This window comes from Pelmatolapia mariae, linkage group LG22, assembly GCF_036321145.2.
Source record: "Pelmatolapia mariae isolate MD_Pm_ZW linkage group LG22, Pm_UMD_F_2, whole genome shotgun sequence".
Lineage (NCBI taxonomy): Eukaryota > Metazoa > Chordata > Actinopteri > Cichliformes > Cichlidae > Pelmatolapia > Pelmatolapia mariae.
The window spans coordinates 16,519,027-16,537,811 of record NC_086245.2 but is presented as its reverse complement, the minus strand read 5'-3'; positions in this window follow the sequence as shown (position 1 = coordinate 16,537,811).

Genomic DNA, 18,785 nt, shown 5'->3' with positions numbered 1-18,785 from the left:
TTACATGGTCCTGTTTTACTTTGAAAAAATAAACCTAACTCTTATGTGGTCCAGCGTACAGCCTTTGTCAGGGAGTATATTGTTTAACTCTCTGTACATATACATTAATACACATTTTCGTGTTGTCTGATGGGGAATCATTTGTAAGCAGGTACGTCATCTGTTGTTTTGCAGATCTTTAAACGATTCTCTTAAACGAAAAACATCCCTGAGTTTCTAGTTTTTGCCCTCCAGCTTCTCTTTTCATTTTTATTTCTCTGTGTCAACACGGAAAAATAAAGAGAAACATTATCTAACCCGTGGCAGCGCTTTTGGGTTTTACCCATCAGAGCTACAGTCATTCGTCTGCAAGCATTCAGCTGCAGAGAAAGCGCGGCTAAAGATGAAACCCAGCAAGCGAAAACACAGAACATGTATTTATTCTAAAGACGGGAACGAAAAAGAATCTGAGAAAAGGAAACAAATATGCATTTTTCTCTTCACCCTGTCCACAACCATGTAGTAAATGTAAGTGGTGCATTCGTGTGCTGTGAAACTGCTTTGGAAATTAATTCCATCATGTTCTTGAACCGCAGTGCCATGTAATCCAGCATCTCGCAGTACATTTATGAATGTGCTTTCTTCAGCAGTAACTGCAAAGGTATGAGGGTAAAATGTACTTTAAAGTCAGGGCCAAAAGAAAATTAAGGCAGAGTTGAGTGTTATGTGAGATACTGAAAGAAAGGAAGATTTCACATCTTCGCCACACATACCAGAGATACAAATAAATAACTAGGACTTTAGGTTTGTGACAATATGTTGTTATTTTAGGGCAAAATGTCTGTAAGCTTCTTTTCATATTTTGCATAAAGAGCTAGGTTTAATAGCAGGACTTAGTGGTGGGCATATCGATCCAAATTATCGACAGTATCGATACCAGTGCTGGCATTGGTATCGATTCGATCCCCGCTCAATAGCATCCACCCAAACATGCACAACATAAAAAAATGTCTGGATTTTTTTTGTGCTGACTGTCACATCCACTTTATTTAAAGCATACAGCACATTTAAACAAAAGATGCAGACCCAAAATGCTTTAGATAAAGGTATATTTACATTCCAGCTCTCCAAAAATCCCTGTTTGAACATGCATGAGAAGCTGACACGTGTGTTTTGTTGTGTTAACAAGAAATTTGGAAAGAAAAAAATCACAGTGAGTTAGTGGTCATCAAAATGTAGACAGAATTTGTCAAATTGATGATGATTCTTCTCATAAATAATGACACACTGCTCTCCCCTACATAAGCTGCCTTTATGAGTTAAGGGTATCGGTACTGGTATTGTATTGTATTTACAGTATTTACAAATTTACAGTATTGCACAGCATTAGCAGAAATACCAGAAAATTAAAAAGGTCATGATTACAATTCAGAGCGCGCACACAAACTTTCACTGTTCACATCCTTTAATGTTTCAGAACAGCAGACTATGGATTTCTCATACAACTTGGATCTGAAGATATTGTCAGGCTTTCTTTGGTTTTTCCTCTTTTAAGGATAATATTTACTACATCTGAGGTTTCTTTTTGAAAATGCCTGGTAAAGCTGCTCTGCCATCTCTGTCACCTCAAGAAATCCTGGAACAGTGCTGCATTGGCTGTGCATCATTTGGCCCCTTAAAGGAACAGTAGGAGGAGCAATAGCATCTGTCGCCAAATAAAGAGTAACCTGACTGTGTTATGAATATGAGAGCTGCATTATGCAAGACCTTGAAGATATCACAGCCATATACTGCAGTTGTTAAAAAGACTGAGAGGATATTATCTCCACGGTGCCAAAATAAATCTCTGAGCTAAAGGTATTATTTGTTATGTCAAAGAGCTCGCCGTGAGGCGACACTTGTTAATGCTTTGTAATTTATGAAATGGTTATTTACAGGCTTTGAATCTGTAGAGCAGAGTGAAAAGAGGGGTTTTGGTTTAATTGCTGTGGAGCGGAGTACATGACAAGGCCCAGGAACTGGAAAGAAGCCAGACCCCTCCACTGTCGGGCACTAATAACACATCACGATGACAGAGATGCGCCTCCTCTCTACCTTGCTGTATCGATCTCCCATCTTGCTGTTAATAGTCCTGTTAAACACCAGCTCTCGGCTCTTTACTGTGTCCAAGCCCACTTAACAATGAAATTCCCCTTCTCCTTTTAAAATGCCTCAAAGGCAGAGAAACAGCTGGAGGGCAGAACTGTTGGATTAGATGCAGAAAAACCTCCTTTTTATTTTTAAATTAATCTTTATGATACACATCAAGGAATAAAGACCTGATGTGTCAATCAAACAGTTAGGAGGCTGACCATAGTACTCAGAACTGAAAGGCAAATAGGCAGCACAACAGTGGGCGACAATGTCAGGTCGTAAGATGGTTGGTTGCTCAACCACTTTAATCCAGACTGAAAATTAGACTGAAAATTATATATCTTAATGCCTTTACTGACTCTCTGACATCTAATTTAAATTTCTTGATTTCTTCATTTGGTTACTTGAGACTGACTCCAGAAGTCCACATTCTGCACAGCACTGTGCTTTGTTGGTGATAGCTCCCTTTTTAAATACTAAATCTGACACGTGGCTCTGAGAAATGCCCAGGCTTGTCTTGTTGTTGTTCACAGGGAAAAAAACAAAACAAAAACACATGGCGTTGCTATAGCAATGTGATATTACACTTTTATATCACATAAAAATTTTATATTGTGGACAATATGATACGGCAGAGCCCTAAAGACCACTGTGGCAGTCTTTAAGATGCTCTTCTAGGTCTGTTGTGCTACCGTTTAGGCGTTCAGCTGCTAGTGAGGGGAGGGGTCGAATGTCTGCAGTGACACTGAAGTTTTGTGCCAAGAGGAGGAGGCAAAGATAGCACACTGGTTTTATCATTGCAAGTAGGCCTCTCATCAGATTTTAGACTCTTGTCATCAATTTTAGTTTTTTTTGACAATGCTAGTATTCACTCTTTAAATTTTATTAAAGCTTAACGTTGTGCACTAATAGAGGTTTAGCTGCTAGCTGTCTTCTATTCCTCCCTTTGGTTAATTTGACTGACCTAACTGGACCATTTTATGAGGTGTTGGTGCCTTTTGGAGAGTTTCCAATGCAACAAAGTAACTCAAGATTGTATTAACAACCTGTTCGAGCAATTTGTGCATCCGTTTTACTTTATGAAAACTACTAATACTCTACCTCCAACAAACCAAGGTGATGATGGTCATGGGTTCAAAAGCAGACATCATAGCCTTTCATTTTCCAAACAGCATGAACTCTTTATTTAGCACCATCTAGCATGTTTCCCTGAGCTCACAGTTGCCTTCTTGTTATAAATATTCAGAAAAAAAGAGGAAGTAATGGACCCTGATACTGTGCCAAGTGGAGCTTTAAATAAGTATCGCTACAGTTCTCTTATGGTAGGATTAAAAAAAGAAAAATCATCCAGGCAAGAATCTCTAATGTATGGTAAACGAACATGTTTAAGCAGTAAACAATGCATTAGGTAATTGCAGATGTGGGAAGAAATGGAGGAGCGAGTCAAGGCAAACAATTGCTCCCCATGTAGAGCAGACGTCCAGAGGGAGCCCGAGTCTTTAGTCAAGGACTTGTGTTTTATTAGTTGAATGATATAAAACATGACAAAATGCCTACTCAAAGACTATCAAAGATTTTCCACCCTTCCCTTGGGGACCGTGTATATAGGGCAAGAGCTCCACGCATCCCTTTCAGTTTGCCTCTCTCGCTCACACGTAGGCATCTTCGGAAACGCACAAAAAACCTCTCCCATCGACAACCGACATTCGCATTTGTAACAACGCGTCTGAGAAAACAACATTTTACAAAAGCTCATTCAGCAGGAGTCTGCTTAGTTTGTGAAAATTAGCTTTTTTGTAATATTACCTTAAAATTCTGTCCTTTTAAATGTAGTTATAATAATAACTCACTTTAATCTCACTTTAACTAAACTATGCAAATAGCTCAGATCGTAATTCAAACTCAGTCACGATGGTGCCAACCACCAAAGAAGAGGTAAAAGCAATTTGTCACAATTTGCCAACCCTTTGTCACAAACCCACATTAGACAAAAAAAAAGGAAAAAAAAAGAAAAAACACAGTCTGCTCGTGTCTGCGGTGAACATGCTGAGATAAGAAAGACAAAAACTGTGAGCATACGTGTGTTTGAACTTTGAAACTTTCTTGATGGTTTGTTCTCTCTCCTGCTGTAGCACAACTCCAGTTTAGCAGAAGAAACAACATTTGAGTAACTAAACAGGAGCATAAGTGCGGTGTTTGTTGTTTTTGATTTCACTGATGCCTCAGGAAGGAATTTCTAGCTTTGGTGGTGAAGCTTTGAAGAAGAGTTTTCTTAAAGGTGTGCAATGTTTTTCTTGTCTCCAAACAGCATTTGATTTTTATTTATCCTGCTAATGTCACGTATCCGAGACACACACACGCAAAATTTACCGCACACACTCACAGACATAGTTAGACATCAGAGAAATATTACGTTTACTGGGCCAGGCTGTGGGATTATAAATGTTCATATATTCATATAAAACAGATGGAAAAGTCGACTAAAACTGCTCTTTGGTGTATGTGTTTATTCTTTCATAGCCGTCAATATCTCAAAAAAAAAAACCTGGTACACCGATTTTAATGGTGATCATGAACAGAGACATCGTTGGTTTGAGTGTGGTCTCATTTCTCTGCTGTCAGTTGTGGAATAAAAGGAAATGCCCAAGAGAATTAAAAAATGTGTGTATACCAGCTGGATTTTAATATTCAGATTTATTTAGTCGTCCCGGCTGATTTTAATTATATAATTTTCCTCAGAGGATGAGCATCTAGCAAACTATCCACTGGCCACAACCAAGAGACTCATTTTTACTTAATGAAAACTCATTAAGTAAATTCTGATTTAAGATCATTTTCTGATTGACTGGACCGAATCAGGAGCTTTTTAGAAATGGAGCTAGTGAAGAGTTTGCGAAACACATTAACACCCATCCCATATATCAGAAGGCCGGGTATATTAGCCAATATTAGCTATTTATCGATATCTGAGATTAAAAACGGGCCGATAAATGGAAACTTTTAAGAAGTGGAGATGGGAGGATCGCCCTTCAACCATGATATGAGTGTTGATGCTGCATCGTTTGTCTACAAGAAGCCAGTTAGGAACTTGGAGCAGCACAAACACAGCAATCAGCTGATCCAAGCAGAGTCGGGACTCAGGACATTAAAACCAGATTGTTTTAAACTGTACTGTAATATTATGCTTCTAAGGACCCACACCAACACTAACAAACTTTAGGGAAAATGGTCTTTGATCGGTTAAATTCAGTTTGGTAATTGTTAGTTGTGTGTGTGCGTTTCCTGGTTGACAAGGACGGTACAGCTTAGTTTGTGACAAACCTGATTTTACTTCTGATACAGACCTAGTTTTGCCTGAACCACAGTCAGTCATTTAGGTGGACGTAGCCACTGCGATGTCTCGATTATGAAGCCTTTAGCTTTGAGTTTTTACTCTTGCCATCTTAGAACCTTTTCTGACTATTAGAAAAACCACAACATAGAGAATGAATTGAAATTATTTGTTCAGTGTGACTTTAAACAAGTGATTGAGCCCATAAAACATTAGGAAAGTGATTACTGAGGTCTTTTTCCCTCTGATTTTAAGAACTGGAAGTCTTGTGGCAGCCCCCTGGTGGCAAGAAAAAGAATGCAGCTTTAAGCCACTTCTGCACTGGCCGCACTGACATCTTTGATATACAGGGTGTGGATTAAAAATACAAGTGAACTGAGGAAAATCTTAATCATCAATATTTGTTGTGGTATAAAAAGTGGTGCAATCATTTATTAATGCATCACGCAAGTTAAACAGGTAAAAAATATATAGACAAAAACAAATCAGTTATATAACTCTAAATTATCCTCTTAAAAAAACCCTAGAAGCAATTTGTAATGTCCATAATACAGAAAAACAAGCTTGTTTGGGAATTAAATGATAAATATGACTGTTAAAAAAAGAGTCCACATATTGTGTGTGTTTACTACGTCGCTCGCAAAGGCAGCCTCTTGACTTTGCTATAAAAATGGTGCTGAACTTACCTTTTCAGAGTATTGCACAATAAAATGACATTTTTCCCGCTGATGTGCGTTATTCATCACCGAGGTGATTTCTGGCTGTAAAACTGGTGCTCTGACTCCGTTCATGTCGTGTTGCCAAATGATTCATAAACTGTGCTGAGCCTGCAATTTGCTGAAATGTGAACATTTTTCCTGCTGAAATGTTCAACATCATAGCTCCGTTCTGAATTATAGCATTCCTGAAGGTGGCAATCATGTTGTGACATTAGTCATCCTAATTTGACCACAAAAAAAAGAAAAAAAAAGGGGGGGGGGGGGGGGGGGAGAGAGAGAAAGGACAGAGAATGACAACACATGTCTCTTACAAACATGAAGAAAAATTGTATTGCAGTTCCTGCAAACTTCTTTACAAATTCACTTGCACTTTAAGCAAATAAAACACACATTTTTCTGCTTGTCTCATAAAAAGTAAACTCTCCCCGAGTGCAACAAAAAATCAATATCTTTGGAGTAAAACTGCATTTCAATCAGTACCAAAGCTGCAGCAGGTGTAGATTATCTTTGTTTCTTTATTGAGTTATTTGAAAAGATTCAACGGAGAGATGAAAGATAAAGTGAAAAGAAGTGTTTCTCCCAGTGAGGGCCCCTGAGGCTCAGCACTCGGATCCCTCACCGCTACACAGGACTCGTCATGCTTGTCATGTCAATGTTCCTGAAGGTCGCTTCATCTAAAAGGCTGGGAGGGACTGAGGTGAAGAAATATTCACATGTGGAGCCCTCGCTGTAAGCTAGAGCCTTTCTCGTACAGTCATTATTTTGATCTTTTAAATAAACATTTGATTAGATGAGAGGGTGAGTACATGTTCCAAACATTACCGAATGAAGGCCGCTTCATCTAAACGCACAGTGGTCACTTCGGCAGTAAAAGCTGCAACTGTTGTCTCAGGTTGCCTTAACTGTAACTGTGACATTTTTAATTCACAGTTAGATTTCTTCATGTTGTCTGTAACTCTCCTTCAGGGCCATAGATACCAGAGTGTCAGAGACACCCTCTGGTATCTATGGATGCTTCTATATGTTTGTGTTTGGGAGAGAATGGCAAAGAAAGAAGATGATCTTTATTATAGTGAAGTATTTTTAGAACATCTGTTTAGTGACCCATCCACACAAGTTTTTTGGGACTGACCGGTTCTTCCACAGATACAGTGGCTGTGAGAGGTCAAACAGCAAACTGAAAAATGCAGCAAAAAGCACAACAAACACAACAAAATGTGAATAAAATTCATTTCTATTTTCTATTTCTGTTGTATTTCATTCAAAGTTTCTTCTTTCTCAGTATTTTTCTATTTCCTTTCTTAAGTGGCAGCGCATTTGACCTCTCAGGGCCACCGTACATCAAAAAAAATTGCACACAATCGGACTATATGCACACATTGCAAATAATACATTAAGAAAAATATATATATAACTTAAAGTTGACCACACTGAACACCCTTTAGTGTAACTGTAATCAAGCTAAAAGAAAAGTCAAACAGTAAAATGCGTTTTTGCTACTGTGGTATCAGAAGTTCCACAACCCATAGTGTTTTCATTAAAGTAGTTTACTAGAGCGTCAGGTTAGTAAGAACAGCTAAATCAGCAGATGCGCTTTCATTGTTTCCTTCTTCCTAAATGGAGGAAGCTAATATCAGCTAATGTCTCTGACACAGTGCTGTAAAAAAAAGATTCTTTTTAAAATAATGTGTTAAGATATTGGCTTTATTGCAGATGTGTGTTTTGGGTTAACATATCCAAAACAAAGCAGTGTTTCTGCGTGATAATTACATTTAAAAGTGCTCATCTGTCTTTGGAATAATTCGCATGGATCCAACGCTGAAGGAAATGCGTTCTCACATTGTTGCAGTTCCTGCTGGTCACCAACAGAGGCTGATAAAGGTCACGGGTGGCTGAATGCCCTTCGGAGCACATACTGATACACTGTTGAGCATATTAAGGTAATGTGATATTTACAGTCTGTTGTGTGTCCTGTGCTGGTTCCAGTCTCTCTTCATCTTTCCTTCAATTGTTTCCAGTTTAATTGCTTTCCTGCCCCCTGAATACCCTTCTCTCTAGTCTGCCTCTCTGGCCTGTCTCTCTTTTCTTTTTCTTCTCAACCCCCCCACCCCGCCTTCTTCCCCATACGCATTTCCTCTGGCCCCGAGTCAGGCAGGGCAGCTGCAAAAGGCCTCACCAATGCAGGCTGATGAGAAGTGACAGCTCTCTGTATCACTCCCTGGCACTGACAACTGACAGATGGATACCACTCACACACACTGCAGGGGAAAAGAAAGAGAAAGACAGAGAGAGGGAGAGAGAACACAGAGGTCGAGGAAGAGGAAAGCACCAAGGAGGATGATTCTCCAACATTATTCTCTTTTCATGGAGCTGCTGTGTGATTGAGTGCTGGGTAGAATAACAAGCTTGTGCCATGCCAACCTGAAGCTCTTTTCCCCTTACGGGCACAAACATAAACATGTCCACATGCATTCTCACACATGCAGTGAAATCATTAGAATAAAACTAAACAGACAATTTACTTCTACTGTACTTAAAAAAAAAAAAAACATTGATTTACGATTTGAAAATCGTGAGAATGCTACTAAATGGAGGCGTTCCTGCAGTGCAGTCCTGCTATTTTATATTTATTCTGTTTGCTTCGGTTAAAAAAAAAGAAAAACAAAAAAAAAAGCGAAACCCTTTGTTTTCTCAATCGCTCGCATACCAGATGTTTAACATGTTGCTTGATTGACGCCAACACATTGTGAATGTGAATATATACAGTTTTCCTTCCTGACACACTGAGGGAACTGTATGCATCCATCACAGCATCGTACGTATCTGATGCCACAAACAAAAATAAGTTGCATGATGAGATGTTGAGCTGTTTGACACAAAACCCAGACAGAATTTTTATCCTCTGCATTGATGTTTCTGTAATTACAAACAAGACAAGAGTACAGAAAAAAAGTGTTATAAATTTGTGTGAATTATTATGTGCCAGAATGTAAGACACTGTAAATGAGCAGAATCAGCTTCTGTGCATACTGCATGGATAATGTCCTTTACATATTTAAATACACAGAATTTAATATTTTATGTGTTCAGTGTATGTATAGTATCAGTGAGAAATGTGTTGAGTATTCCATAGTTTTCATATAATTTTTACACTAAAGATTTTCACTTTATAACAAGGGTTATTTTTTATGTATACTATAAGACTGTGAAGACAAAATGAGCTTCAGCACCTTTAGAGGTAGAGTAAGGAGCTCATTCAGGAGAAGCTTAAAGAAGAGCTGCTACTCCTCCAAACAGAAAGGAGCTAGCTGAGGGGGATTCAGCTTTCCCAGCATGTCCAACTGGGAGGAGGCCCCAGGATAAATCCCGGACACTCAGGAGAAATTATAGCTCTTGGCTCGCTTGGGAACACCCTCGGTGTGCTTAGATTGCTGCCCCCTCGACCCAGACTGGGATAAGCATCAGAGGACGGGTGGATGGATGCTCATCTGTGACTATTTGCTGACCTTCTCTGCTTTACTTTTTACAAATCTCTTTTAAATTTTTCACTGTGGGTTTAAAGAGGGAGAGTAGACTGTACATAAAAGATGGAGATAGCCTCTGGGTCTGAAAGGGCCTGTTTTAACTACTTTCTGACCTGTTATCGCTTGATAACTCGCAAAATTAAAAAGCAAATTGATCAACAGTTGAATTTTTAAAAAATATGTTATTGAATTTCCTTTCCTTAAAAAAGGATTTTAGTGATTTTAAGGGCAGTTGTACCTACATGTCTGATTAGTGGTTGAATTGTTTTAAAAGAAGTCATACAGTCAAGTATAAACAGGATATCTGCTGTAAATAATGCTGCATGTGTTCAGTATGAAAATGTGAAAGTGGTATGTCCACTGCTGGGACGTAAACAAACAAGCCTTTTCACAGTTTTCATGAAAAAAAGGCCGTGCGCTTGCAAAAGTTGCAAAACAAATCTATTTTCACCTCAGCTGTTGGGCTTGGTCCTATTCACAGGAGAATCAATAGCCAGGAAGTCGCCATGCTCGTGACTGACTCCACTGTGCAGAAAAGTAGAGAGTGAGAAAAGGATATGTTGCAGGAAAGGAAATCCCAGGGGAATTAAGCTAAGTAGGCACGTATCAAAATGGACAATGAAACTAGAAAATAACACATAGAGAGCTGCTCGGCTGTATTTCCCGTGTCTGCTCTCAGCGACACGGTTTACCTTAAAAATCCAGCACGTTTCCTCAAACACCAGAGAGGCCTCCTCTCAGACGTGTCACTGCCGTAAATCACCTTCTTCTCTAAAATCAAATTTTACACTTGACTATAAGAGCCACACGGGGAGATTTGGCGAAGTTGGGATTCAGCGTGCCCAGATTTGATTTTAAGTTGGCACACACTAAGCATCCGCTCTGAGTCTGATTGAACTAATAAGCTTGTGCCTGAAACCTTAAGTGACACTCTAAAATAGCAACAGTGTCAAAGTCTCAAACGGGCGACGCCACACCAAGGCGATGATGACACGAGCATTGTGTATAGGAGGTGAAGAGTATGGTAATGTTGTCAGTGCACCCCGAGGCTTCAGAGCCATCACGGAGCAAAACAAGAACCTCAGCGATACGCTGTCTCGTTACTGGCTGGCACATATTCTGTCAGTCTTCCTAACGCCAGACTGCTGCTCTGATTACTTCCTCTCCACTTCCTACATCTCTCGCAGGCTGCTTGACCTTTTGTAATTACGTAAAATGATATTTATTTTGCTTCTTCTGGAGGGTAAAATCTCCCGTACACGAAAGCTTGTGATCATGATAGCTTGAGTCTCATGTGATCACCGTAACTGCAGTCTCCCATGAGCATGATTGCTAGTCTGTTGATAGCTGAAGGCAGCTTGTTTTCTTGGAAAGAGCGAGGCCTGATGAGTTTGATTCTCAGCCAGGAGAAGGACTTAAGAGCCAGGGGACTCTGTGGCTGTCTGGAAACCCCAAAAACATTCAAACAATATGCAGTCAGATTACTGCTTGTTTTTTTTGCTCTTGTGTCGATGACAGAATTGTGCTCTTTCAGAGAATATTTTTTACATCCTGTCTGCCACATTGTAAAGTGGAGAGCGCCACAAATAACAGCCAAAAAAACGTTAAAAGCAAAGCACGATATACAGAAACTGGAATAATAACGTGAACACATGGATGCTCTGCAGCCAACAGCAGCTTGTGAAACACCGTATTGTGTCAGAATAATGCATCAATCCAGCAACTTTGAAACCACAGTTGTTCGTCTCTTTTAATTATTTGACAATACAGCAGGTGGTTGTATTGTCACAGCATTAAAACCACCGACAGGAGAAGCGGGTAATGCCGACCGTCTTCAAGAATTCAGTTCTTGCAGGGAACCCTTTGGGTCTTGGCTTTCATGCAGATGTTCCTTTGACATGTTGCACACTAAAGCGCATCCCCTATGGCCTTGGATGCCCATGTCTCTGTGCCAGACGCTACAACCAACCCAAGAGGTCCTGTGTTCACGCAGCAAAAGAGGGAGAGCTGTTCTGGCTGCGTGGAGGCATCTATACGATATTAAGCAGCTAGCTTTTAAACACCAATCAGAATAAAAAGAAATCAACCCCTCCAGTAGATATCACAAGACTCAATGTAACTGCTGCCATAGAGATTTTTTTTTTTTTCAGAGTAGAGGTGGAGCTATGCTAAATCTGTATTTGCCTTCCAACTTGTAGCTACTCATTGGATACTTTCTCGTTTTCAGACATTCTCTGTAAACCCTAGAGATGGTTGTGTGAGAAAATCTCAGTAGATCAGCAGCTCACCATGACCCTGTCTAAGAGTTGAAATTAGCCAATTAGATTGATTGGCTAATTAGATATTTGCTTAAGAAGCAGTTGAACAGATGTACCTAATAAAGTGGCCAGTGATTGTAGTCGCCCAGTGCTGCCTAATAAAAATGGCCACGTCCTTGCAACAGTTATTGCATTAAGCCTGTAAGTTTTTCAAGACGATTATGCATGCATAGAAACAAAGGAATCGAAATAAAGGTGTACAAGACTGCGCGGCGAGTCTGCTTTTTGATTTATGTACACTCGGTGAGTCAGAAAAAAATAATAATGCAGACCCTACTTTATTTGTCTCCATTAAGAAAAAATAATACAAGTATCCGCAGCAAAAATATTAAAATCTTGACATTTTTAGTCTCTCCCATACATTCACGCATACGTGCGAGAACAATGAAAAAAAAATCTGCCATTAACTTAATCACAAAAGGTCATGTTGTTGAATGAGAAACAGATTAAATTAGCATAGTGTTAGATGTGGAAAATGATTTCCGGCAAATAAAACTGCAGCACAATTATAATATGTTAATTACTTATTTCATTAAGGAAGTTGATTGCAGTGCACAGAAGAAATCATGCGGGCAGAGACACCTGGAAAGAGGTGATGAAGCTTGAAACCAGCCTCTCTCGCTGCCTTGTCCCTCCACTCTGACTCCTCTCGTTTCCTGCCGCCGTCCTTGTCATCAGCTCTCATCTATCCTCGCTTTGGCTTTTTACGCACGCATTAATTGCCTGAATGTGCCACACAAAAATGCTTCAAAGGGCACAGGACTTCTCATTTGTTCATCAAAGGGAAGATGATGAGTAGTGTGAGATCATATGACCTACCCACAATGCTCCTCAAGGGAAGCGGGCGGCAGATGCAGTGTGTGAGCCAGTGAAAATACGGGGAAAAAGGAAAGCAAGGGAAACATTGCTAGGATTTTTTCACTGATGAAGCTGGGTAAACAAGATTGGATTTTAGCAATCAGCCTTATAATAACAAGGAATTGTTTGTAGTAGCAGAGAATATGATCTGTGGCTTTGTGAGTATTGTCTAAACTTAAAATGGGAAAATCAGAGCTGTAATTGAAGCCTTACTTAATTTTTGTGTTGTAAAAACTGTTTAATCTTGTAATCTAATTAGGGATTTATTAGTGCTGTAACAACCTTTGTGTGAGTTTAATGGGCTGCTGTCAGTGTTTGTTTTAAAAATACAGATAACAATATAAATTGTACTTGAAAGGGGATTGTTGATGCCTACATAACATGTTGTAATAAAAGAGGATTTCTGTTTTTGAGAGCAGTTCTCTATGATTGTTTCCTGGTACAGCATAAGCACAGTAAAGTAACGTTGGTGCAGACTGAAGACTAGCCATAACAAAGCATTAGATGAAACATCAAGCTCCGGCATGTATTTTCTTTCTTTAATACCCCAAATTTGGTAAACAAACCTACCTACAAATGTAAGGCTAGCAAAAAAAACCCAAAACCCTCTACTTTTACTCCAAACCATAAATTAGAAATGAGAACAACCACTAAATACTGATGTTAATCCTTTTCTAAAGAAATTCAACTGAAGTTCCAACAAATTTGATTAAAGTCAAACAGTTCAGTTAGTTTAGTTTTGCCACAACACCACAGTGGATTTGAAATCGAACAGTCGTGATGCTCACAGGCTCAAAACTAATATACATTTATATCACAGACAAACAAGCAGTTTCATGGCCAGGTAATATTTCATGATTAATGAAGAAAGCAAATATCTCAAGCTTACTCAAAGTGTTGAACTGGTATTTTATAGCTTTAATTTAAATGTAATTTTAAAGTTGAAACCCAAAGACAAGTGAAATTGAGGGAGAACATCGGAGTGGCAAAACTTTAAGAGTGGCCAAATCAACAATCTTATAAAGAAGAAAAGCACTGGCCAGCTCAGCAACATAAAAAGGACTGAAAGACCACAGAAGACGACTTAAGTACCGGACAGAATTATTTCTGTGGTAACAAAAAAACTTCACAGCACCTAACCAAGTCAAGAACACTTTCAAGGAGGTAGGTGTGTCATTGGCAATGACAAGGTGTATAATCAAGAACAGATTGGACAGATGAAACCAAGGTGAACGTGTGGCCAAATGAAATGAAAGAAAAAAGTATGGAGAAGGACAAACAGCTCATGATCTGAAGCAGACTGCATTAACATTGTGGAGGTAATGTAATGGCCAGTCTTACTGTTAAAAGGGAGTTTTTCCTTCCCAACGTTGCCAAAGCTCATCGGGGGTCATATGATTGCTGGTTTTTCTCTGTATGTATTATTGTAGGGTCTACCTTAAAATATAAAGCACCTTGAGGCGACTGTTGTTGGGATTTGGCGCTGTACAAATAAAACTGAATTGAAGTATGGCATGGGCATGTATTACTGTCAGTGGAACAAAGCCATGACTGTTGTCAATGATGTGATGATAAAAGTGGGAGGATCAATTATGAAGTGTACAGCGCTATACTCTCTGTTCAGACAGAAATCGGCTAAATCAGATCAGATGGCACTTCAGTGCAAATAGATTAATGACCCAAAGCATGCAAAAGTTTCTCAAAGCAAAGAAATGGGATTTAATGGCCAAGTCAGTCACGTGATCTCACCCCAGTACCTCAGCTTTTCAGTTAATGATGACCAAACTGAAAGCAGAGAAACCCACAAACAAGCAACAACTGAAGGTGGTGGCAGTAAAGGCTAGCAGAGCATCTCACGGGAGGAAACGCAGCATCTGGTGATGTCTCTGGGTTCCAGACTTCAGGCAGTCACTGACTGCAAACAGTTTTCATTGAAGTATTAAAAACAGTCCTGATCATTAGAATTATGATGGCTTGTCCACTAATTGAGCCTCGTAAAAAGGAGTGTGTATAAAAATGACTGTAAGATTTTGTTAAAACCCTTGAAACTGAAAACTAAGCTGAAAGTCTGCACTTGGATCGCAAGTTGATTGTTTGATTGAAAATCTACTGTAATGGTGTACAACACAAACAAACAAACAAAAAAGAAAAAAAAAAAGTACAAAGTTGTGTAATTGTCCAACAAACTATAGACCCTGCTGCACATCTATTAGTACCTGTAGTACTACTTCAAATAATCGGCAACAGTTGTGTTTTTCGAACAAATATGGTCTGGTCCTTGGACATTGCCCCACTATAATTACCCTACATACAAATGAAGGGAAATCATTATTGATAATTGTAATTGATATAGTACACATCAGAAAGTCAGACACATTAGTATGCAGAAGATGACTAAAAGCTTGATGAGCTCTAAATAAGCAGCAGATGACCATAAGTACTTATAAAACTGGAGACAGCTGCAGCAGCAGTCTGAAGGATAAAACAGCTTGTCTGTTAGTTATTATGAATAATAAACAAACTGACTCATGACCTGTGTTTTGAGAATACTTTGCTAACTTCCCAGGAAACAAATACTAATGGAACATGATCACATACAGTTGTCTGCAATATTCATGTTCACATCCCCAAAGCTAGTATGCACTAAAAAGCCACATAAAATAAAGAAAAAGTTCCAAACAGCAGGGACAGATAACTGTGTGCGCCACAAGAACATAATACAAACGCAAATATTACACACAGCGCGCAGACATCAAAGACAAACACATCCCATGTGCAGATCTTAAAGAGTGTACAGTACCTTTGTCACCAGTCCCAAAGCTTTATGTTACTGCAAACAAGTGCTATGTGACCGAGGCCTAGACATGACGTCACCAAGCAACAAACACCTACCTTGATGAGGAGAAGCAGTGCAGTAAATCCTGCAAGGTGATCTGACAAGATGAGATATCCCAATTTGCAGTAAAACTCTACATCCGGCATGAAGTGCTCACGGAGGCCATTGGGTGATTTCATAAATAGAAACCCAGTATAAACCTTAAGGGATGTCATCCTGTTTGGTGGTAGATTTGTTTAAGAGTGCTACATTTCAAATTCAGCACACACAGCAGTTTAGAAAGTGCACAAGGCAAAGGAGTGGGCGGAGCTTTGACATGGCAGCCAAAGGTGCGTTCAATATATGTTACAGCCTGGAGAAATTGTCAGGTGATCAATCTAGTTGTCTACCTAACTGCACCGTAGCACTGATATGCTAATTTCACGTTTCAAATTCTTGTTGATGCTTCAATGTGAGCAGAAACTTTCAAATGTGGTGTAAAGTAATAAAACAACGAATTCTCAACTGCATCTTTGTTCTTGTTTGAATCTTTATCACCAACATTTTAGCTTGTATATGACGTGAGTGAGCAGCACAGGGTTGATTATGCGATGGCCACCAGTGTTGGTCAAGTTACTTCAAGGAAGTTATTAGTTACTAATTACTGATTACTTCTCCAAGAAAGTAATCCCGTTACTTTACTGATTACTCATTTTCAAAAGTAATTAGTTACTTTATTATTTAGTTTCTTTTTAAAAACATGATACACAACCTGAATACGTAATAAAGTAATAGACCTTTCAGCCCAATTCTATTTTTCTGCATAATCCATCATATAAAACTGAATCAAATGTTAAAGTCTCCATTTAAAATTTGTTTTATTAGTTTTAATCTTTTAACTTTATTCACATTGCATCAAGCAAAAATTAAATTATATGCAACTGTCTTTAACTTGAAGAAATTTGTTTAACATTTAAACCTATTTTCTGCATATTCCAACATATAAAATAAAATAATTTTTTGTGTTTACACTTACTTTAACAAATAGATGCAAAGAAAACACAGCAAAAAATAAATAAAATCAAAGATTCAGCAGCACTAAGTCCTGTCGCTCTTAAGTCTATTTTCATCTGTTTAGCAGGAGTGGGGCCGGTGGAGGTTAGCTCGGTGCCGCAGCGCTCATGTCAGTGGGGGGATCCGGGGGTTTCTCTGGGAATTTCACATTCCTGTGGCAGCGTGCTAGGTGCTTGCTCAGATTTGAAGCGTAATTTTTCACTGTAGAAGGAAGTTTTCTTCTCACGCAGAGTGTACAGCGGACGCTAATGTTTTTGTCACTTTTTACGGAATCAAACTCAAAGTAACGTCAGCACTTCCAAGTTTTAAACGCTGCATAGTCGTACTCTCTCCCACACTCCATATCATCCATTGTTGATCTGCACACGTCTATTGCTACCACGGACGTTGCATGCGCTTAAGTCATTGTCATGAGACACTCTCACAAACAAAATCACAGTTTAGTAATGCAGCATGCTTACGGGAAAGTAAGGGTAATCTAATTACTTTTTTGCAATAGTAATCCCTTACTTTACTCGTGACTTAAAAAAAAGTAATCGGATTACAGTAACCATGGCCACATAGTGGTTGGAGACTGTGGCACAACCCAAATTATTGCAACGATGCGCAATGAAGTTGTACTCCTGTTGCTGGGATAAAGTTTACAACCATGCGTCGTCAGATATCGCCTTCATAGCGACTTTGGTGCATCAAGATGGTTAAAAAATGGCAGCTGGATGAAGTCAGTCTGCTAACAGTTTGTATGGTTGAATAAATTAAATCTATCTGATGTGTGACAGGAACTGTAATAAATCTTTGTGCAAATCTGTCGCTGTCTACATACACAGAAATTCCTATTTACAGCTTACATTCACAGTCCAGCCTCCAACCAGGCAACCAGTGATCAAAAGTGGTGCTCAGAGGTTGAGTGTGGGCAATTGGTTGCCATGACTACTTGCAGTTGGGCTATGGTAGCAAAAAATTCACTGCAATCACTGGAAAACCACAGATTTTTACTGCTTGCAAGTACGTTGCTGTGCAATTTTTACAACAGTTTGACTGAACCTTTAAAAAAATACATTAAAAAGGTATAAAGATATTTTTCTGTTTGAAGTTTTTAAAAAAATTTTTTTAAGTGAAATATCTAAAAACCACACAATGCAATTTTAAAAAGCAGTATCTGTGGTTGTGTTTTGATTACAAATCCACACCATATTGCTTGCAGTTTTAGATACCAATCTAACAGTAATTCAACTCTACAGCAGTCATGAGGTATAGGAAGCAGGGTGTAGAGTTTCATGGCTCCATCTGCCTTGTAGCCTGTAGCTGTTTATGATGTTTGGTCTTGGTTCTATACTTAATGCTGGGTGGACACATCCGCTGCTTCCACATAGCCCCTGGGCTATAAATCATTCTACAAAGCGCTTAAATTTTGCTAAATTGGATACATTTCTGGCATAATTTATTATCTAATCAGTGGCTAGAAAAGTTTAAGCTGATCTCAAAGCTCTTTGCTTGATTGAGAGACTGACACATCTTGTGCGAGTTACAGAAAGACTGGGAGATGATGGCGACGCTAAAAGACACTTGCCTCTGACAAGTGGCAAATGGAGAGGATTAACATAAGCCAATGAGCTACAGAATGAATATATGTTCAAACCTCATTTGAAGTGGCATCTGTGACATTGGCATGCCAATTTAGAGAGAATTCAATCTTCTGGCATCAACTCTCCAAAAGTGTGATTGGACTTGTGAAGAGCCCAATTTGTTTCTAAATATGTGCAGTCAGGCCTCTTTGTGATTACGATACCATATCTGTATCTATTCTTGAGCTTCAGCTGTATTCTCAACTCCATCAGCACTCAAATTAGCCTTTCTTATCAAGTATTTGAGGGAAGATTAGAACATAATACAGTCTATCATTTTGAGAGGCAGGGTTAATGTTTGCTGGGATGTTTGAGAGGTTATCAGCTGTCAGTACAAATTGCTAGAAAGTTGATGAAGTCTGTGTTTCATTTGTGACCAGCAGCTAATCCAATGTACCAGACTTGTATT